General features: G+C 45.8%; 1 protein-coding gene across 2 annotated transcripts in view; it reads right to left on the bottom strand.

Moving 5' to 3' along the window:
* The window catches only part of PTH1R (parathyroid hormone 1 receptor), a 595,747-nt gene that overhangs the window by 79,386 nt on the left and 492,718 nt on the right, over positions 1–23,643 (bottom strand). The window lies entirely within an intron of this gene.

The following is a 23,643-nucleotide window of genomic DNA, read 5'->3' as shown; positions in this document are numbered from 1 at the left end:
GACATAAAATGAAATAAATACACATCCTTGCTGGATATAATGTCACTATTTGAGAGGCTCTGGTGATATGAAAGTAAGCCAGGCTGAAATGTGATTTTTGTTGTACTATATTACAGCATAAACTCCAAAAAGTTCAGCCTTGCCAAGAAATAAAATCCAGCTGTGCATTCAATTTTTGATTTTTTATTTCTTTTTTAAGTTTTACATCAGATGGCAAAACAGAAGGTAGATGCATTCATTTCAAAAGAAAAAGAAAAGAAAAGAGATGATGTCTTTGTGATATATATATATACATTTTTATATATTTAATTGAGCATTGTGATTACAAATGTTTTTGGTTTGTCTTGGTTTTTTTTTTTTAGATGGTTTGTGAACCCTGAGGAAAATGGAGGAATGCTTATAAACTTAGGCCTGTGTCATGTCTTCTGTATTGAGATATTACAAGTATAGTTCTGAGCGGAGTCCAGATGTTTTATGGCATTTAGAGCACGTGTTAAAAAGATAAGTGTTTTTCTATCAAATTTATATTGAGATTGAGAAACATAGTGAACATAAATAAATGTATATATGACAAACTAACTGATACATGATAAGAAAGTGTACATACCATGTTGAAGATGCTTGCAGCCCATTGTGAGGCAAGAGGCATTAAGATAATTTTGCATTGAAACTTTTTATATCAAGTTTGTGTAACAAGTCATAAATAGTCTTCACTTCTTCTTTTCCTTATTAACAGTTTTGTGTTAGAGGTGGTTGCTTATATGTTTTGTAGTTTTGAAAAGAAAATGACAACCATAATGATTTTTTTTTGTGTTTGTTGGAAACAAGACAACCATAATGATTTTTTTTTGTGTTTGTTGGCAACAAAACAAAATAGCAATGCAAATGAAAAACACATTTTATTTTATTTTTTAATTTCATTGTCATTAATGTCTATCGGTTGGGGGAGCATTAAGCAATGCATTTCTTTTTTGCCTAGTCTCAGGCAGCCAGGATACACCTGGGGACAGAGAAAGGAGCAGGATCAATCAATTGCAAGAAGTTTTTCGACCCATATATCCTGGCTTGCTCTCTCCTTTTTTTTTTTTTTTTTTTTTTTTTACTTTTTATTGATAATTTTCCAAAATTACAAAGAACTAATCTTTGCATGGAAACTTTGAGAGTTTAAAAAAGTGAAAAAAAGTATATATCATACAACATAAACCTCTGAAATATAGTGCCCTCTTAATTTAGTCTTTCCAACCATAAGAGTGGGGAGGACAGAAAAACAGGTATGGACTCAACCTGTAGATGTAGAACATCCAAGAAAATTCTCCTGAGAGTCATTTGTGGTAATTCACCCATTACTCTGGGAAAATTAGTAAATCGTAGATTATGAGATCTCAAACAATTTTCACGCACACATAGCCCCGTGCTCTTGAATCATGGTTGCGTTCACAGTATTCAATTTGGATACTTCAGCTTCTAGAACACCAGTTTTCACTGGATGATCCACAGCCATTCTCTGCTGAACTTGACAAGAGACTCAAGTTCCAGAGACAGGGAATGTAACTTAGCCTTACATTCAGAAGAAAGGGAAGAAAAACTAATAATCAAGTCCCACAAAGCATCCAAAGTAACAACGGCAGGTTAAGGGGGTAAGATAACCTTCTTACCCCTAGCTGACTCACCAGAAGCCACAAAACCACCAGAAACTGTCTCCACATTGAAGCTTTCCACCCCCCGGAGAGCATTCAGGGCAGGAGTACCTGCTCCACTGAACCGGAAACCTGAATGTCTCCTTTGTGGCTCTCTCCATTCGCAGCAAGATTTCCCATGCCGGCAACTTCCTCCATCAAAGCGCTCCCGATGATGTCATCAGCAAGTGCCTTGAAGACGTTGGTGCAGCTGCGACCATCCTCACTGGGGGGCAGGTGACAATCCAGCGGACTGAGAGATGCTTCTTCCCCGGACGATAAAGGTTCTCCTGCTCCTTCCTCAGCAATGGGGCTACTAACCTGCTGAACTTCAGTGTTCAAAGAGACATACTCTACGATGGTCATTTAACTCAAGGGGAGACTGGGGTCCAGAGGAAAGACCCAGACCCGACCCTTCCATTTGAAAGGCATGGAAAACATGTAAGTTGAAGAAACAGTGACAGGAAAATGGCTGAGGCAAATGGGATAGTGGCAGCTCAGGCAGCCATCTCGACTCTTCCTTTTCATATTAGATGAAAGTAAATCAAAAAGTTAAGCATGAAAAGACATCACTTTTAGTCAGTTATGTGACTGATTTCACAGAGTCTACACAGGGTTGTGAAGCCTGAGAAAAGTGAGAGCTCCAAGAAAGGTTTACAAAAAATAAATAAATAAATAACTGAGAGAAAGAAAGCATGATGTCAGTGATTGGTTCACTACACTGTTGTGCTGATGCTTGTGCTTAATGTGCACTTGTTATAGATGGAATCTGTAAGCTCTTACTGTTAGCGTGATAAAGTATATCATCAACAGGACTAAGAGCAGGCATAGTGTGTATCTCAAGGAAAGTTACACTCTCTCACAGGGCCTTGGTACGCCAGCGGCGGCATGCTGCTGGGCCGCTGCTTTTGAAGGGATCCCTGGCACTATCTAATGACTTTAGCGCTGCAACCACAGGCAAACCTCCAGCAGCCCCCACCTCCTACGCTCCCAGAAAGCACGGATACAGCCAGTCAGATGTTCCTCTGTGTTACTTATTTTGACAAATTATTTAAGTCACCATGGGCATTTTGATATCCAACTAACCAAATGTGGATTATGAATACATTTATTGTGGATTGCCATGGCGGGGAACATCATGTGTTCCCGGCCTCGGTAATGCACAAAGCTGGCCCAAGATCTATGCACTAGCTAAGGGATATAAAGGGGTGAAGTAGCCTGTTTGATCCTTTCCCCTACATGGCACAGAAGCTCCTGAGGTCAGCTCACCAGTGCCATTCTGAAACCTGGCACCGGTGAGCAAGAGCAAATAGGGATTTTTGCCCCTAGGAGACTACCTCTTCAATGGGGTAAGCTTTGGGGGGGGGGGGGGGGGCAGGAGGGAATGGAATGGTACATACATTTACATAGATTTGGGGGGACATGGGGGTGGAGTTGGAAGGAGATAGGGCTTCAGAAAGAGTTTCTTTTAAACATTTACGGACCACAAGGAGTTTGGGAGACAGGGTGGAGGAGTCTACAGGGTACACCAGGAAATTTCAATTACACTGAGGGGTGGGGGGTCCCAATGGCCTGCAAAGCCCCTTTACTGGTTTGCATCACTGCCCCCTCATCCAGCAGCAAATGTAACTACTCTTTTTTTAGGAATATGTATCTTTCTTTTATGAAAATGGGCCTGGGAAGCCTTTTTTGTGTGCTTATTTTCACAAATTCATACAAAAATGAGCTACTTTTTTATATCTCAGCAGCCCAGTATTGTGAGATTTCAATAAACTTTGATGTGGAGTAGACTAAGGGGGTCATTTTCTAAGGAGTTACCGCAGGAGATAAATTCACGCTAACAGCCGTTAACACGATTTGCAAATGCAAATTCTTAATTTAGTATTCAGGGGGTGGAGTTTATGTAAAGTTATCATGTGCAGCAAAACAGCTGCAGTGGTAGCACAGCTCCTAACACAGCCAATAGCTACAACCCTTTCATTTGTGATACGTTGTGCACTACAGGCCTGTAAAGGAGTATCATGGTTCATGATATTCCCAGACAGCCTGTTTCAGTATCCTGCAGAGGAGGGAGGGAGGGAGGGAGGGAGGGAGAGAGAGAGAGAGAGAGAGAGACTGACTATAATGCCTATGCCCTAGACAGGTATTTGTATCCCTATGGGAGGGCCACCTAGTAACTCGACGTGGGGATTAGGTATGAGCGTAGGGGGTTGTGGGCCACTTTCACATTCAACATGAGACCTACGGAAAGAACAGTGGTCTCTAGTGAAGATTTGCTGGCCGACGGAGTGAGGAAACTCACTCCAAGAAAAGATTTGGGCAACGTTCTCTCAACCTAGCTTGATGGACACTCTACCTGGGCAACAACAAGCTAGGTTGAGAGAATGTTGCCCAAATCTCTTCTTGGAGTGAGTTTCCTCACTCCGACGGCCAGCAAATCTTCACTAGAGACCACTGTTCTTTCCGTAGGTCTCATGTTGAATGTGAAAGTGGCCCACAACCCCCTACGCTCATACCTAATCCCCACCTCGAGTTACTATGTGGCCCTCCCATAGGGATACAAATACCTGTCTAGGGCATAGGCATTATAGGCTCTCTCTCTCTCTCTCTGCCTGCAGGATACTGAAACAGGCTGTCTGGGAATATCATGGACCACGATACTCCTGGCTGGACACTTTCGTGTACTGCAATGTTTTATTGCGGTGCACGCTGTTTTCGCGATTTGCGACTCCGGTTCCGCGAATGGCGAAAACATCGCGTGCGGCGATGTTTCCCCACTGCACGAAATTGGAACATGAGGCCCTAAGTGCCTTACGTTTACTATCACAAAGCTCACTTTTCTGAAGTTTTTTTTTAATTAAGGGGCTTTGTATGAAAAATAGCACAAAATGCTGAAATTTTAATGATTTTGTGCATTTGCCCTATTTTTCGCAAAAGACCCTTATCTTGCAAAAAAAATTGTACCACAAAGTCTGCTGGCATTCTATTTCAATGAAAACTGCTATGCAAATTGTTGTATTATTTTACATTCACAAGAAACAAAGAGCCGTACTGCGAACCTTTTGTTTTGGTTGGTATTATTTTCCATGACATGCCTCATTGAAATTGCCATCCAATGTATTCCATTTGAAATGAAGCATGCAGTGCATTTCAGTCTCTTTGCACAGCTTATCTTTTGCTCTGTCTTTACCCCATAGTGAGGTATAAGGGCAGATGTGTCACGAACAAGTTGATTTGGCTTGGCAGGGAAGGTTTACAAGGTTGCTACTAGCAGAGGAAGGCAGGTGAGGGTATTTCAGAGTGGAGCAAGCAGCAGTGGAAAGAGGATGATAATAACAAGAATATCTTAATGCAGAAAAGACCCATCATTTACAAATATAGATGTAATGAAAATTCCTCCCGACATTATGGGTTTATGCCAAGTCCTTTGAAGAGGGCAATATCATGCCCAGTTTTAAAGGAACTATCTTTAGACCTGGGATTTTGTGAGAACATCGGGCCCATCTTTCTTGGGCATAGTTATTGAAAAGGTGGTATTTTCCCTATTACAGGACTTTTTGGGTAGGCCTACATTACTGGTCCTTTTCCAACTGCCATTGATCTCAGGTAATATACAGATTGTGAAGGCTCTCTGGCACTTGTGCAGCTCCACCTTCATGCTGCCATTCATCTTGTACAGTAGATTATACTATCCTTTTAAACAGACTAGCTGGTTTGGGCCTGGTGGGGACCCTCAACTAAATGGCAAATCACTGCAATTACTTGTTTCAGGCTGAATTATTGTTTATTTTTATGTTCTTTATGTTGTATCACTGCTTTGATGTTTCTTAGTCAAAAAGTGGATTAGAGATATGATCAATAAATAATGACTAAGCAGCTTGCATGCTATTTCTCAGAAGCCTCACGATGATTGACTTGGCAACATTTGCTCAAGTTTTGCTCCTGGTGTAAAAAAAATGTGCTTTAGATTTTATCAACACAACTATCCTATTGTCATCAAATGGGAAAATATGGACACAAAAGTAAAGGAATGTTTGATATATTTTCTTCCATGCATGTCTATAAATTCCTCTAATTAATCCACTTGTTATACATAGCACTAAAGAGGTGGATTGCATGTCTTGAGTCTGCCAAAAAAAGGGCACTTGTCCCTTCTTATCTGCCCCTGCTTTAACTTGAAACCTGGCAGTGCTCTCCGTTGAAGATATCGGCCACCTGCACATTGTTTCCCGAATGTACAGGATTTTCCAGCACTGCAGAGCGTGTCCTCAGATTATGCTCTGGCCTCTAGGGAAGTCACTTGAATTTTTCACCTCAGGAGGATTTTTATTTCATTGATACAAAATGTAATGACAGGATTGAAGCAATAACCCAAGGCGGGTACAGTGACTGGTATGCCATTGAACAGAATGCTATGTAGCAGGCTGCAAAGAACTTGAAAATCATGTGTGTAGGCTATAGATTGCAAAATTCTTTTTACTGGGTCATGGTATATTCAGGATGAGCTCAGCTGACTCAGATACTATTTTCATAAAGATAAATTCCAATGGAAAAAAAAATGTTCAAAGCAAAATAAGAGGTTAGAATACAGTATGGGCCGGATTTTTAAACAAACACGCACGGGGTTCATTTGTGTGCGCTACACGGCGTGCACAAACGTAGGCCCAATTTTATAACACGCGGAAGCAGCCATGCGCATGTTATAAAATCCAGGGTCAGCGCGCGCAAGGGGGTGCACACTTGTGCACCTTGCGCGCGCCAAGCTCTAGCGTTGCCTCGATGGCTTTCCCCGTTCCCTCTGCCCACCCCCACCTTCCCCTCCCTTCCCCTATCTAACCCACTCCCGAGCCCTATTTAAATCCCACCCTACCTTTATTTTGTAAATTACGCCTGCCTCTGGCAGGCGTAACTTGCGCGCGGCAGCCAGCTGCTGGCGCGCGATCCCCTGGCATGGCCGCTGTGCCGGAGGCCTCGGTCCCGCCCCCACCCCGCCCCTTTCACAAACCCCCGGGACATGCGTGTGCCACCGGGAATATGCAAAATAGGCTTGGCACGCGTTACCCTTTTAAAATCTAGCCCTATACATACATTTATTTATTTATTTATTTATTTATTTATTTATTTATTTAAAGTCGCTTATATACCGATGTTCGTTTGCACATCGCATCGGTTCACAGTAAACAATAACTCATGGGCAGAGCCCTTACATAAAACTGAGAATAAATATGTAACTATAGGGAGAAGCCCTTACAAGAAACAAGTGAGTTACAAAAACAAAAACAAAAAAAAAAACCAAGGGGGGGGGGGGGGTCGGGGTAGAAAGGCATAAAACAATGGATAAGGGGATAGGGTAGGGGTAGGGTATAGGATAGGATAAGGGGATAGGATAGGGTAGGGTAGGGTATAGGATATCACCGTGACTCCATAGATGTCCAAATATTCTTTTAGGGGATGTTTTTCATTGAAAGGCACAGTGAATATGCGCCAAAACTGCCGCTACCCAGTAGTACAGAATAACACAGTTTATTAGCTTTTGCACTTCTACAATCATCCATTGAACCTGAAGACTGGAGGATAGCAAATGTAACCCCAATATTTAAAAGGGCTCCAGGGCTGATTCGGGAAACTACAGACCAGTTAGCCTGACTTCAGTGCCAGGAAAAATAGTGGAAAGTGTTCTAAACATCAAAATCACAGAACATATAGAAAGACACGGTTTAATGGAACAAAGTCAGCATGGCTTTACCCAGGGCAAGTCTTGCCTCACAAATCTGCTTCACTTTTTTGAAGGAGTTAATAAACATGTGGATAAAGGTGAACCGGTAGATATAGTATACTTGGATTTTCAGAAGGCGTTTGACTAAGTTCCTCATGAGAGGCTTCTAGGAAAAGTAAAAAGTCATGGGCTAGGTGGCGATGTCCTTTCGTGGATTGCAAATGGGCTAAAAGACAGGAAACAGAGAGTAGGATTAAATGGACAATTTTCTCAGTGGAAGGGAGTGGGCAGTGGAGTGCCTCAGGGATCTGTACTGGGACCCTTACTTTTCAATATATTTATAAATGATCTGGAAAGAAATACGACGAGTGAGATAATCAAATTTGCAGATGACACAAAATTGTTCAGAGTAGTTAAATCACAAGCAGATTGTGATAAATTGCAGGAAGACCTTGTGAGACTGGAAAATTGGGCATCCAAATGGCAGATGAAATTTAATGTGGATAAGTGCAAGGTGATGCATATAGGGAAAAATAACCCATGCTATAATTACACAATGTTGGGTTCCATATTAGGTGCTACAACCCAAGAAAGAGATCTAGGTGTCATAGTGGATAACACATTGAAATCGTCGGTTCAGTGTGCTGCGGCAGTCAAAAAAGCAAACAGAATGTTGGGGATTATTAGAAAGGGAATGGTGAATAAAACGGAAAATGTCATATTGCCTCTGTATCGCTCCATGGTTCGACCGCACCTTGAATACTGTGTACAATTCTGGTCGCCGCATTTCGAAAAAGATATAATTACGATGGAGAAGGTACAGAGAAGGGCTACCAAAATGATAAGGGGAATGGAACAACTTCCCTACGAGGAAAGACTAAAGAGGTTAGGACTTTTCAGCTTGGAGAAGAGACGACTGAGGGGGGATGTGATAGAGGTGTTTAAAATCATGAGAGGTCTAGAACGGGTAGATGTGAATCAGTTATTTACTCTTTTGGATAGTAGAAAGACTAGGGGGCACTCCATGAAGTTAGCATGGGGCACATTTAAAACTAATCGGAGAAAGTTCTTTTTTATTCAACGCACAATTAAACTCTGGAATTTGTTACCAGAGGATGTGGTCAGTGCAGTTAGTATAGCTGTGTTTAAAAAAGGATTGGATAAGTTCTTGGAGGAGAAGTCCATTACCTGCTATTAAGTTCACTTAGGGGCGGATTTTAAAACAATACGCGCACCGGTACTTTTGTTCGCGCCGGTGGCGCGAAAAAAAATGCACCAGATTTTATAAGATTTATTTATTTATTTATTTATTTATTTAACGTTTCTTTTATACCGATGACCGTTCGCACATCGCATCGGTTTACAGTGAACACAAAACCATTGGGCACGGCCCTTACATAAAACAGATAATATATTGAACTAGGTAACATATAATTAAACTTTGGGAGGAGCCCTTACATCAAAACTATTTACATCAAAACTATGTACAAAACTGAGTGCACAGTACCAAATCGACAGGCATAAAGGCGTTCATATCAGGATATCAGAGTAACATTCGGAGGGGGGATTTATGTAATAGGGGGTGTGGTGGAGTAAGCTTGCTGGAAGAGCCAGGTTTTAAGTTTCTTTTTGAGCGCGGGGGTATAGGTCTCAATGCGAATATCATGGGGCAGAGAGTTACATGGGGCAGAGAGATACACGCGTATCTTATAAAATCCGGGGTCGGCGTGTGCAAGGGGGTGCACATTTGTGCAACCTGCGCGCGCCGAGCCCAGCGCGGCCTGCCTGTTCCCTCCGAGGCCGCTCCGATTTCGGAGCGGCCTCGGAGGGAACTTTTCTTCACCCTCCCCCCACCTTCCCCTCCCTTACCCACCCCCCCGGCCCTATTTAAACCCCCCCTTACCTTTGTCGGCAAAGTTACGCCTGCTGAAAGTCCCGCTCCGTCCTCCGGTCCCGGGGGCGTGGCCGAAGGCCTCGACCACGCCCCTGGGCCAGCGCCACGCCCCCGGGCCCGCCCCCAAAACGCCGCGGCACGCCCCCGAACCGCTGCGTCGTTTCGGGAACGCCGCGGCACGCCCCCGAACCGCTGCGTCGTTTCGGGAACGCCCCCGGACACACCCCCTCCCTCCCCGTTTCGAAAGCCCCGGGACTTACGCGCGTCCCGGGGCTTTACGCGCGCCAGCGCGCGAGGGCCCTGCGCACGTAAATCCTGCCGGATTTACGCGCGCAGGGGTTTTAAAATCCGCCCCTTAGAGAATAGCCACTGACATTAGCATGGAATAGACTTAGTTTTTGGGTACCTGCCAGGTTCTTATGGCTTGGATTGGCCACTGTTGGAAACAGGATGCTGGGCTTGATGGACCCTTGGGCTGACCCAGTATGGCATTTTCTTATGTTCTTATGTTCTTCTGAGGTTTTCAAACTATTTTGCCCAAAATTGTGTGTCCTGTTTTCAAAAGGGTTTCTTCAGTCCTATGACTAGAGCAAAAAATTGGAAACTGAACTTATTTATTAGATGTAACAATAACTTTTACAGAACCTATATTCTGATTTAAGAATAGCAAGCAGCAAGCACCAAATACTGCTGCAAACTTGCTTTCTCTTTGCATGGCAATATCAACACACAAGAATTGGAAAAGTTAGTGCAAATGCACTGCTCCTTGCCGGGTCAGCAATTACATACTCCAAATATAAAATTGATTGGACATGGATTGGGACTGTTCAGAATATAAATATTAATCTGTCCAACTTCTGTTCACTTTGTTGAGAGTTTTTCTTTCCTCTCGTCACAGTCAGAATCAAACTGATCCAGAGATAATGCACAATCATTTCAATCTCAGATAGAGTAGCAAAATACCACGTTTTGGAGGGTCATGTCCGACTCCATCTATGTGACAGGTGGAATGCCTTGCAGATAATGTGCATTTCAAATCTCCTCCATAATTAAAAGGTCTCTGCAGAAATCTGCAGTACCCTTTGTCTTTTTGGCATTAAAACTGATTATATCTCTGACAGATGAGCCCCCTGAAATCTTCTGCTCAATTTATCATGCATAACTAGGTTTGTTTTTACACATTAAAAAGTATAATCCTAAAATAATTTCATATTCTTCCTGTCATTGTATATTTCTGATGTGACATGTCTGTTGGATGGTAAGGGTGAATCCAGAAATTTTTTTTTCTGTTGGATGCAGGAATTTTTTTTTTGTTTCCATTTGATTGATGGTGTTTTTCATTTTTTTAAATTTAATTTAGTTTTTCTGTTTCAGCATATGATAAACATTGTAACACATATTAAAGTACTTAGCATGTGTTAAAAAAACATTTCACACACATTAAAATAATTGATTGCACATTAAATAGTGCTCTTGTGCATTAAATGAATTTAGCACACACTAAATGGTTTTAGTGTGTAGTAAGATAGTTTAATATTCATTAAAATGGAAAAAAAAAACAAAAATGGATTTTTTTTTTGTTTCATTTTGAAAATGACACAGAATGAAATAAATACACATCTTTATTGGATATAATGTCACTATTTGAGAGACTCTGGTGATATGAAAGTAAGCCAGACTGAAATGTGATTTTTGTTGTACTGTATTACAGCAGAAACTCCTAAATGTTCAGCCTTGCCAAGAAATAAAATCCTGCTGTGCAATTAATTTTTGTAATATTTTATTTCTCTTTTAAGTTTACGTCAGATGGCAAAACACTAGGCATATTTGCATTCATTTCACAAGAAAATGAAAAGAGATGATGTGTTTGCGATGATATGCTCAGGCTTGTGAACCCTTGGGCCAACGGGAGGATGGTATACCTTAGGAGGAAGATCCATAGGTTCTTCCGTTGGGTGGCGAGGCAGGAACAGAAGACGTGACCAGCTGACGCTCGGTACTGGAGACTGGAGTGACTGTGGAGGCAGACGAAGAGTCATGACGTCGAGGAAAGGAACTGTGCCTTCGCCACTGGAAGCCCGCGGTCCCCCCAGGAGGAGCCCGAAGGGACCCAGGCCACTGGGACTTAGGTGGACCTTTGAGAGGTCAAGGAGTTGGGTGTTCGGTGCAAGGGCTGACTGGAGCTTCACCCCTGGAAGCCCGCAGTCCCCCCGGGAGGAGCCCGTAGGGACCCGGGCCACTTGGACTTAAGTGTGCCCTTGGAGACGATGGTCCAGAAGAAGTCCAAGGTCACATGCCAGAGAGTCGCCGCTTACGATTCCAAGGTCATATACCGAGGGATCGCCACTTGCCAGTCTGAAGTCACACACCAGGAATCACCACTCGCCAGTCTGAAGTCACACACCAGGAATCACCGCTAGCCGATCTGAAGTCAGGAACCAGGAACACCAAGACAAGACAGGAACCAGGAACAAAGATCCAAAACACAGGAAGACTCACCGAAGCAAGCAGACCTGATGAACGAAGGACGTTGCCAAGTCAAGGAATGAGCAGAGGAAGTCTCCTTTTACACTTCCTCTGCTCTGGCTCATAGGAAACAGGTGAGGGTAGTTAAAGGGATAAGGTCCCTTTAAATCTGACAGGGAGGCACGGCCTCATGCCTAACGATGGCGGTGGCCATCTTGGATTTCCTCCGCGGAGGAAACGCTGCTGGACGCCGCGAGGGAGCAGGGACGGCTCGCCACCCGGCAACCAGCACTGGGGTTCGATGTGGAGCAAAGGGCATCAGATCCGGGGCTTCTCCCGGAGTTCCGGCGGCGGGTTGCCGTCACGGGTATGGTAGGGGACCGTGGTCGTGGCCTTCCACGGCCGCGGAACACAACAGTACCCCCTTCTTTAGGGCACATCCCCGGAGGCCTGGGTTTAGACAGAAGGTCTTTGTGGAATTGCTCAAGCAGACCCCGGTCCAAGATGTTGGCCAATGGCTCCCAGGTGTTTTCTTCGGGGCCGAACCCCTCCCACGCTAACAGGTACTTCCATTTCTTCCTATGCTTCCTCACGTCCAAGACCTCCTGGACTTGATAGGTGAGGTCATCTTTGGAAGCAATAGGTTGGGGAGTCGGAGGCGTGCTGGAAGGCCATGATAATACCAGAGGCTTCAAGAGGGAAACATGGAATGTGTTGTGTATCTTGAGGGAAGGCGGAAGACGAAGCTGCTATGAAATGGAACCAACCTGTCGGATTATGGGGAACGGCCCAATAAATCGCAGGGCCAGTCGCGCTGATGGCAGCTTCAGGCGAATAAACTGCGTGCTCAGCCATACCTTTTGGCCTGGGCTGAGAGGCGAGTATAGTCTTCTTCGCTGATCAGCATAATTCTTTGCCGCCTGACTGGCTTTGATCAGCGCACATTGCGTGGAGATCCACAGGCGGTGTAATTCTTCTGCAGAAAGTTGGGCTACCGGGGACTTAACTGAAATGGGAACTGGCAGTGGCGGGCGTGGCTGCTTCCCATATACTATCTGAAATGGCGAGGACCCGGTAGCCATGGAGAGATGAGAATTAAGTGCAAATTCTGCCCAGGGTAGCAGGCTAGCCCAGTCATCCTGTTTCTCGTTGACGTAAATATGGAGGAACTGCTTTAAGGTCTGGTTCGTTCTCTCCGCAAGAGCATTGGTCTGTGGGTGGTAAGCAGATGTATAGTCTAAGGTAACGTCAAACTTCTGGCAGAGGGCCCTCCAAAACCTGGCAGTAAATTGAGGCCCTCTATCTGAAAGGATGCTTCTAGGTAGGCCATGTAGCCTGAAGATGTGCTGGACGAACAGTTGGGCCAGCTGTGGTGCAGACGGCAATCCTGGGAGTGGCACAAAGTGTGCCATTTTACTAAACCGGTCGACGACCACCCATATGACCGTTTTGCCACTGGAGAGTGGCAGATCAACCACAAAGTCGGTTGCCACATGGGTCTGAACTGTGGTTCATCAGAATTCTCTGTAGATTCAAAGACCTGTGACAAGGCGTTAGCTTTGAGATTCTTCCCGGCAGGTCGATAGCACAGGACAAAGTTAAAATGGGTGAAAAATAACGCCCAACGTGCCTGCTGGGGATTGAGTCGCTGCGCTCAATGCAGGTATTCGAGGTTTTTATGGTCCGTGTAGACTGTAAACTTGTGCTGTGCCCCCTCGAGCCAAGGGCACCATTCTTCTAGGGCCACCTTAATAGCTAGGAGCTCCTTGTCACCAATGGCGTAATTCCGTTCTGCTGGGGAGAACTGACGAGAGAGGAAGGCACATGGGCGTAGCTTGTGATTCTCTGAAGTCTGGCTCAGAACGGCCCCTACGCCTTCTGAGGATGCATCCACTTCGATGACAAACGGCCGCTGTGGGTCCGGATGCCGAAGGCACAGTTGTTGCAGGAACGCCTCCTCGAGGCAACGAAAGGCGACCTCCGCTCCAGGAGGCCACTTCTTGGGGTCCGCACCTTTCCGGGTCAGGGCTGTCATAGGGGCAACAATGGACACATAATGCGGTATGAATGATCGATAATAATTTGTGAAACCCAAGAAACCTTGGAGTGCCTTTAGTCTGAACGGCTGCAGCCATTCCCGAATGGCTTTCAGCTTCTGGGGGTCCATACAGAATCCCTCACTAGAGACGATGTACCCCAGGAAGGGAAAGGACTCCTGCTCAAAGAGGCACTTTTCAAGTTTTGCATACAATCTATGCTCTTGGAGGCATTGCAATACCTGGATGACGTGCTGACGGTGAGTGGTCAGGGAGTCTGATTATATCAAAATGTCGTCCAGGTACACGACCACACACTTGACCAAGAGATCGCGGAGAATCTCGTTCATGCTGTTCTGGAACACCACTGGAGCATTACAAAGCCTGAACGGCATCACTAAATACTCATAGTGGCCATCTCGGGTGTTGAAGGCCGTCTTCCATTCATCCCCCTCCTTGATTCGGATCAGGTTGTAGGCCCCTCGGAGATCCAACAGAGAAAATCCTCGCACCTTGCAGCCGATCGACGAGCTCGGAGATGAGGGGCAAGGGGTAACGGTCCTTGACCGTTATAGCATTCAGACCCCGGTAGTCAATGCAGGGGCGAAGGCTGCCGTCCTTCTTCCTGATGAAGAAGAACCCAGCCCCTGCTGGGGACTTTGACTTTCGAATGAAGCCCCTCTCCAGATTCTCTCTGATGTATTCTGTCATGGCCTGCATCTCTGCAGGTGAGAGGGTGTAGATGCGCCCCCGAGGAGGCTCAGTCCCAGGGAGGAGGTTGATGGCGCAATCAAAAGATCGATGAGGCAGAAGTATCTCGACCTTTTGCTTCGAGAAAACATCCGCGTATGAGGCATAGTGGGCTGGCAGGCCCTGAAGGCTGGTGGAGACAATGGAACTGGAAACTGGAGTCACTGATTGGAGGCAATTGCCGTGACAATTCGGCCCCCAGCGAGATAGCTGCAAGGTCTTCCAGTTGAACTGAGGCTCGTGTTCCTGAAGCCAGGGAAGGCCCAGGACGACTGGATGTATGGAATACTCCAAAACATAAAATGGCAACTGTTCCCGATGAAAGATTCCAACTCTCAACGAGACGGGAACCGTGGTGTGTGTCACGTGTTCCGGGAGAGGTTTCCCTTGGATCGAGGAGATGACCAACGGAGCTGGAAGATGGACTTGCGGGATCTTTAAGTGTTTCACCAGGCTTTTCATAATGAAATTGCCGCCAGCGCCGGAGTCCACCAGGGCTAAGGTGTGGAACTCACCGCCAGCAGATGTTAACGCTACTGGTAGTGTTAGTGGAGGTGCAGGTGAAGTACGGCCCAGGAAGAGACTTCCTTCAGGTCCTAGGCCCGGGAGTTTCCCGACCATGTTGGGCATGCAGCTATTTGATGGCCCGCTGCTCCGCAGTAAAAACAAAGTCCTTCCTTCATACGCCGCCGGCGCTCTTGTGGAGAGACTCTCCCCTGGCCCAACCATGGGCTCCTCGGTGGGTGTTCGAAGGGCTCCTGATGCACTCTTGGAGGAAGGTGAGGGCCTTCTCGCTGCCTTTACTTCTGGAAGGCGAAACCACATACAACGATCCACTCGATTGGCCAATTCTATCATGCCATTGAGGTCGTCTGGGAGTTCCTTCGCTGCTAGCTCATTCTGAAGGTGCGAGGCTAGCCCTTCCAAGAAGATCCCGTGGAGGCAATCTTCTCTCCAATTCAGCTCTACGGCCAAAGTGCGGAATTCTGTTGTGTATTCGGCCACTGTCCGAGTACCCTGTCGCAATCGGAGCAATTCTGAGACAGCAGTGGGTTTGCGCACAGGCTCATCAAAAATCTGTCGGAAAGCAAACAGAAACTGATTCAAGTTTCCAAACACAGGGTCTCTTCTCTCCCATAGATGAGAGGCCCAAATCAAGGGCTTTCCGTCGAGCAGGGATATAATGTAACTGGTTTTGACCAGGTCACTAGGAAACTGCGCAGGCAGCAAGGAAAAACGGACCTGGCACTGGCTAAGGAATCCCAGACAGAACTTTGCATCTCCAGCGTATCGAGAGGGTGCCTGGAGTTGTGTGGGAATTACCTGCCCAAGATCGCTCCTGGTGGCCTGGACGGCGCCTTGCTGAGTAGGGCGGCCTCCTTGAACCACGGGAGGGGATGGCAGTATGGGGTTCATGGGCCCTAACGCCTTGAGGCGTTGGTTCACGCCCTCCACAGCAGAGACAAGGGCATCCAGGGTCTGTTGCTGATCCTTCAGGTGCTGGGCCATTCCAGGAATGGCCTGGCGGGCAGATACCTCCGCCAGGTCCATGGATTTGGCAATCTGTTATGCTCAGGCTTGTGAACCCTTGGGCCGATGGGAGGATGGTATACCATAGGAGGAAGATCCATAGGTTCTCCCGTCGGGTGGCGAGGCAGGAACAGAAGACGTGACCAGCTGACCCTCGGTACTGGAGATTGTAGCGACTATGGAGGGAGACGAAGAGTCGTGACGTCAAGGAAAGGAACTGTGTCTTCGCCACTGGAAGCCTGCGGTCCCCCCAGGAGGAGCCCGTAGGGACCCTGGCCGCTGGGACTTAGGTGGACCTTTGAGAGGTCAAGGAGTCAGGCGTTCGGTGCAAGGGCTGACTGGAGCTTCACCCCTGGAAACCCGCAGTCCCCCCGGGAGGAGCCCGTAGGGACCCGGGCCGCTGGGACTTAGGTGGGCCCTTGGAGACGATAGTCCAGAAGAAGTCCGAGGGCACGTGCCAGAGGGTCACCACTTCCAGTCCGAGGTCGTATACCGAGGGATCGCCACTTGCCAGTCTGAAGTCACATACCAGGAATCACCGCTTGCCAGTCCGAAGTCACACACCAGGAATCACCGCTAGCCGATCCGAAGTCAGGAATCAGGAACACCAAGACAAGACAGGAACCAGGAACAAGGACCAAAACACAGGAAGACTCACCGAAGCAAGCAAACGAAGGACGTTGCCAAGTCAAGGAATGAGCAGAGGAAGTCTCCTTTTAAACTTCCTCTGCTCTGGCTCATTGGAAACAGGTGAGTATAGTTAAAGGGATCAGGTCCCTTTACATCAGACAGGGAGGCACGGCCTCACGCTTAAGGATGGCGGCGGCCATCTTCTATTTCCTCCACGGAGGAAACGCCGCTGGACGCCGCAAGGGAGGAGCAGGGATGGCTCCCCACCCGGCAACCAGCACTGGGGTTTGATGCGGGTCAAAGGGCATTGGATCTGGGGCTTCTCCCGGAGTTCCCCCAGTGGGTCGCCATTGCGGGCAAGGTAGGGGACCGCGGTCGTGGCCTTCCACGGCTGCGGAACACAACATGCGATTTGGCTTCTTTGATTTGTTAATGCAGTTATATATATTATAAAGATGGTGTTTTGGTACACTTACCACTATTTATGAAAACCACACAGTGTGAGGGTGATGAGTTGAGTGCTTATATATATAATTGAGCGATATGATGTGATTAAAAATGTTTTTGCTTTGCCTTCTTTTTAGATGGTTTGTGACCCCTGAGGAAGGCGGAGGAATCTGTCGAAACATAGCCCTGTGTCAGGTCTTGTGTAATGAGATATTACAAGTATAGTTCTGAACGGAGTCCAGATGATTTATAGGATTTAGAGCATGTATTAAAAAGTTAACGGGCAGATTTTAAATGCCCGGTGCGCATAAATCCTGGGGATTATGCGCATGGCAGGGCCTTATGCACACCGGTCGAATTTTCAAACGGGCCTGGCCACGTGCGTAAACCCCGGTACACGAATAAGTACCGGGCCCAGAGAAAGGGACAGTCTGGGGGGGGGGGGGGGGGAGGGACAGGACTGGAGGCGGCCAGTAGAGCGGCCATTTGCTGCTGTGTTTGGGAAGCACGCACCGGAAGTCGGCCATCGTGCGCAAGTTGCTTCCGTTCCAACATAACAAAAAAAGGGAAAGGTAGGAAAAAGGGTTTAGGGGTGGGAAGGACAGAGGACAAGGAAGAGAGTATGGATAGGGGGGTAGGGAAATTCCTTAATTGGAGTGTACTGGGAGGGAACTGGGAGAGGCCTGATCTCATCGCTGCACATACCTTTATAAAATTGGGCCCCCTTGTATAAATACAAGGGGGCCCAATAAAGACTCCCTATTATGGAAGAAAAGCTTCAAACTATAGTCTTGGTTAGAATCTAAAGCCAAAGCCACTACCAAGGTTGCAGGAAAAACAGAATCATCTAAAGATTTTTCCAACTCTGCCGTCAAATTATTTATATCCAGAAAAACTTGAGGAAATTTCAGATCTTTCAAAACATTTTTTGACAGCAAATAAGCTTTAGAAATAGGTGGTTTTAAATTTTCAGGTATTTTCAACACTTCAAGGAAATACAATCGAACATTTCAATAGGAGAAACCATTTTTTTTTCCTGGGAAAATTAATTAACCTGATATTCCTTCTTCTATCAACATTCTCTAAATTCTCAAGTTTATTAACAATGTAAAGATGACCATTAACAAGAGAACTTGTAGAGTCTTGAAGTGAGATAATTCCTGACTCCAAAGTCTGAAATTTTTGAGATGTAATAGAAACCTGTTCCTATAAGTGGTGAACTGCAAGATTCAAACCTTAGTATTGGCCCACAAACTGACCCAACTGAGAGGAAAGCTTAGTCAGAGCCTCCCATCAAAGGTTACTTGAGGTTTTCTAACAAGAAGAAAAGGCTGTAAAGTCTCTGATGAAATCTGTTCCACCAACGTCAAGGAAGGGAGAAGGGAAGCATTAGATGAAGGGAACAATTCACCACCTATAACACCAGCCGGTTTCTGTGCAGCAGACAGCAATGGCTCCTGCAGAATCAACACTTTTGTGGGGCACCTTAAGGTATCCCCCTGCTGCAACGATGTCGCAGAGGTAACCTCAAAAACAGTAGGGCTCATATCTGGCTGTTGAGGAGCTCAACACTGTTCTGGAGTAAGTTTAGCTTCCAGGTTTGGGGTGGGAGTCAGTAAACCTTCAACCTGCTTGCCACCCAATGACCACAATCCAGAGTTAAATTGAGAGTCTTTCAGTCAGAGTAGATGACAATCCATTGGCCCACTAGCCGCTGGTTCTCCTGATATGCTCAAGTAAGTGTGGGCCTTCCCCTTCCTTTTGCCCATGGAGCAAAGAGGAAAATATTTCTAGGGTTAAGCAAACGAGGAATGGAGCTCCATTGCCAAGCATCAGTGTGTGGTCATCTTAGATCCGCCCCATCCCAGTTATACCCTTTTTATTTGTGCATCAGAACAAATCATTTCCCCACAGGGCTTGCATATCTGTTTATTTTTCTGACCTCACAGTTGTCGTACAGTCATGTTATGTGCGGTCAGCGTGAGAATACTGAGTCCAAGAAGGTCTACCTATTGAATGCATGCATTCATTTATTAAAAGATGGCTGGGATAAAATGGTTTATCATTGAACACCAAGAAAGTGAAAGTTTTATGGATAGATAACCAGTTACTGAGGTCAACTCCAGTTTAGTAATTGAGGGTAACAAGATCCAAATTTAGTCTAAAATTCAAAGCCTGAGAGTTATCCTAAACTCCTCTTTGTCAATGAAGCACATGTTAGCTGTGTATCACGTGCCGTGTTTTATAAGTTAAAACTATTGAAACCCTTTTTTGCCCAAGGGGCTATTTAGGACTGCACTTCCATCACTAGTTTTGAATCACCTCGATTACTGTGCAACATTGCTGGTGTGTCTGTCAGATAATTTGCTGAGAATATTGAAGCTACTGCAGAATGCTGCATCGAGGATTTGTTTGGGCTTTCCTAAACTAGAGCTTCTATCATCTGCATTCCAGAATCTACACTGTTTACCAGTAAAATTTCAGACAAGGTTTCATCTGATGATTATGGTACACAAACTGCTGTATAAGGGGTAGACTGTAACTTGAAGAAAGTGCTGTCATATTATTCACCAAGTAGAACTTTGCATTCACAATCCAATGGTTAACTGAATGTGCCATCAGTGAATAAAGGTAGGTGATCAAGAAACTTGATGCAGAACTTTAAGATAGCCGGCTATCTTCAGTAGTGGGCTGCACCTCCAAAGTTAGCCAGATAAGTTTATCCTGCTAACTTAGCTATGCTAACAGTGACTGAATATGGACCTCTTTTTATTTAGTGGCTAACAGGTGCAGCAGTTGTTTAAAACCTAAGTTCTCCACTATCTGAAGGGGCTGGTCATTTAGGCCAATCATTTCCCTGATGTACCTCATTACTATTTTTGATGTTTCCTGCCTCTTGCCTTTGGAGAGTGATACAGAACACCACTAAATTTCCTCTATAGTGGGTTGCTGCTGCAGATGCCTGGCAGGAGACTGCTGGCCTACCATCTGAATGGTGGAAGGGGCTGTGGGCTCACCTTGGGGGAAAGTTTTCCCCTTATCAATCACTTTCCAAAGAATTTTGCTTTGAGTGACAGAGTCACTAAACTAATATGACTGCCCTCCCTTGTTACCAAATAGGGATGGGCATTCAGGAGAAACAAAATAGGAAAAGAAACAAAATTTCCTATTTCATTTTAGATCATTTTAAAAATGGAATGAGTTAAATTCCAATGAAATGTCATTGGAATCTCATTTCATTTTGAAAATGGATTAAAAGCAAAAACATTCGCCAGTGGAGCCTAGGCCACAGCCCAAAGCTAGGTCCTCACCTAGGGAATAGTTCAAGACCCAGTCCCGATCCACACCCGCGATTCTGGTGCTTCGGCCTAGGCCAAGGCCCAATGAAGGGGCCATCGCCTATTCCCGAATGCAATGCTGAGGTCTCAGCCTAGACCCTGGCCCAATGCAGGGGCTTCAGTCGAGACCCAAGCAAAGGCCCAGGCCCAGAACATTTCCCAATCCCCCCGCCACACTTACCAAATCCAACTCCACATCCTGGCCCAGTCCTGATGCCTGGGCCTTGGTCTAGGCTGATGCTGGGACCTTAGCCCAGACCCAGGCCCATTCAGGAGACTGGGTTCCGATGTCTGGGCCTCAGGCTAGGCCAGGACCCGGGCCCAGGCCCGATGCCACCACCCGACCCAAAGGCCAAGTCCCAACACCAGGACCTCAGCCAAACCCAGACACAATGCCAGGGCCCAATCTAGAGGCAAGATGCAGATGCTTGGGCCTCGGCCTAGGCCCAACAATGAGACCTTGTTCAGAGATCTGGTCTTGATGCCTGTGCCTTGCCCTAGACGTAGGCTCGACTTTGGGGCCTAGCTTGGATGTTGGGTCCTGACACTTGGGTATCAGCCCAGGTTCAAGCCCGGAGCCCATGCCTTGGACATCATCTTTGTTGGTCTTCTTTCTTCAATCTTCTTTCCTCAAAAGGTGGCATCCACTTGGGGACACACACCAAGGCTAAATATGGGCATTTATCTGGTAAAGATAACCAGATAAGCTGCCCCGCCTTGAACTTCCCATTAGCTGCCCCCAAGATATCCAGCTTTTCACCTTGCAATACTTATCGCACTAAGAAGCAGCCCCTAATCATCCGGCTATGTTCAGCGGCCATATTTGTTTTCACTGGCGGTTATCAGTAATATTGGCGGCTTGTGCAGGCATTGTGTTGTCCTTTTTTATTTCTTGTGTAGAGAATGTTTCTCTGATATGTTTTGTTTTTATGTATGTTACTTTTGAGCACCACCTCAATCATTTTGTAGGAGTGTGGTTTATAAATAAATACAATAAAACAAAATATTTTCAAATCACTTTTACCATTGGAAGTAAATTCTTCATGCAGTTTCCACTAAGCATCTTTTCAAAAGGTCTGCTTCCAAAAGTCTTTCCAATTTAGAAACATTGACAAAATTCAGGTTTCTGCTTCATGCCATTCTTCAAATATCCTATTTTGAATATTAAAGATGGGGAGGTAGATCTTCAAAAAATACGCGATCGCGTACTTTTGTTCGCGCACCAGGCGCAAAGAAAAGTACGCTGGATTTTATAAGATACGCGCGTAGCCGTGCGTATCTTATAAAATCCGGGGTCGGCGCATGCAAGGGGGTGCACATTTGTGCAACCTGCGCGCGCCGAGCCCAGCGTGCGCTGCCTGTTCCCTCCGAGGCCTCTCCGATTTCGGAGCGGCCTCGGAGGGAACTTTCCTTCGCCCTCCCCCCACCTTCCCCTTCCATCCCCTACCTAACCCACCCCCCCGGCCCTATCTAAACCCCCCCTTACCTTTGTTTCATGATTTACGCCTGCTAAAAGCAGATGTAAATCAGCGTGCGCCGGTCGGCTGCCCCGCTCCGTTTTCCGGTCCCGGGAGCTGGTCCGGAGGCCGCGGCCACGCCCCGGAATGCCCCCGGGCCGAAACCACGCCCACGTCGCCACCCCCGAAACGCCATGTCACGCCCCCGAAACGGCGCGTCATTCCGACACGCCCCCGACACGCCCCTTTAACGAAGCCCCGGGACTTACGCGCATCCCGGGGCTCTGCGCGCGCCAGCAGCCTATGCAAAATAGGAGCGCCGGCGCGCAGGGGTTTTAAAATCCGCCCCATATTATCTATTATTGAGAATGCTATTTCGCTTGAAGTCTTAAAATCTATTCCAATAGTTTCTACCCTTTTACATTTTTTTTTTACAAAGTCTTCCTGAACAATTAGCTACATTGGACACCAATTACTTTCCAGAAGACCAAATAAGATCCACTTTTCCAGATGTAGCAAGTTCTAATATGCCAGCATTATCTTTCCAGAAGGATGTTGAGATGATGATCTCTTTGTCTCTAAATTAATGGTTTGTGCAGCTTCATCCATGACTTGCAGCTTCAATTTTTCTAACACGCACATCCACACTTTCGCACTTACATCTTCATGAAGATGTAAGTGCACACATGAACATATACATATACATACTCCATGAACACACACACACACACCAACGTACATTTGCTGTTTTCTAGTTGTTTAGCTATAATTTTTTCATTTATCAGATTTATTTTGCTTAAATATGTTGAACTGTTTTGAAGGTTTTCAATCAACAACCTGATTAAATATATATCCAAACTATAAAATATGCAGCTAAAATATAGATATAAATATTGACAAAAATAACTGACTGTAAGGAAGACAATTTGTAAGGTGTTTACAGCACTGAAACTTGGAACAAGTATCAGGAAAAGTCTCTATAATTATAATGCAGCTCTGTGACAAAAATTGTATATAGAGAGACATACGGACACAGACAAACATATATTCATTGGACTTTATAATATAAAATTCAGCACTCTGCAAAAATTGATAGAAAAAAGGAGATTTAAAAATACTGCAGGCAAACTATCTCCAGATCTGTCTCTGTAAGGAGAGGAAGAGTGGCAAAAAAAAGCACAATCTTTATTTTTCAACAACGCAGCTTTCAGAGAACTGAGAGAGGGAGAGGGAGATTCAGGAGGAAGTGATGGGAGGCTGGGATAAGAGAGTCAGAGAAAGAGAGGAAGAAGAAGAATTTGAAGACAAAGTGATGAGCCACTGCTATTAATTGCATCAGTAGCATGGGATCTTCTTGGTGTTTGGGTAATTGCCAGGTTCTTGTGGTCTGGTTTGGCCTCTGTTGGAAACAGGATGCTGGGCTTGATGGACCCTTGGTCTGACCCAGCATGGCAATTTCTTATTTTCTTATGGAGGACCTGGATGAAAGTCAGTAATAGACAAGAAGGTGCTGGAAAGGAGAAAGCCAGAATGGAGGAGAATGGGGAGCTAGGAATGGGAGAAACCAGATGTAGGAAGGCCAATGGGACTAAGAGGTCCTACATTATAAATGGAAAAATACGAGAGGGGAGGGGCACATTTAAGCATGCCCGTGACAGATACAGAAGACAGTATTAAGGACAGGGTAGAGATCTTGGATAAAT

This window comes from Rhinatrema bivittatum, chromosome 2 (assembly GCF_901001135.1).
Source record: "Rhinatrema bivittatum chromosome 2, aRhiBiv1.1, whole genome shotgun sequence".
Taxonomy (NCBI): Eukaryota; Metazoa; Chordata; class Amphibia; order Gymnophiona; family Rhinatrematidae; genus Rhinatrema; species Rhinatrema bivittatum.
This window is presented reverse-complemented; position numbering and strand designations above follow the sequence as displayed.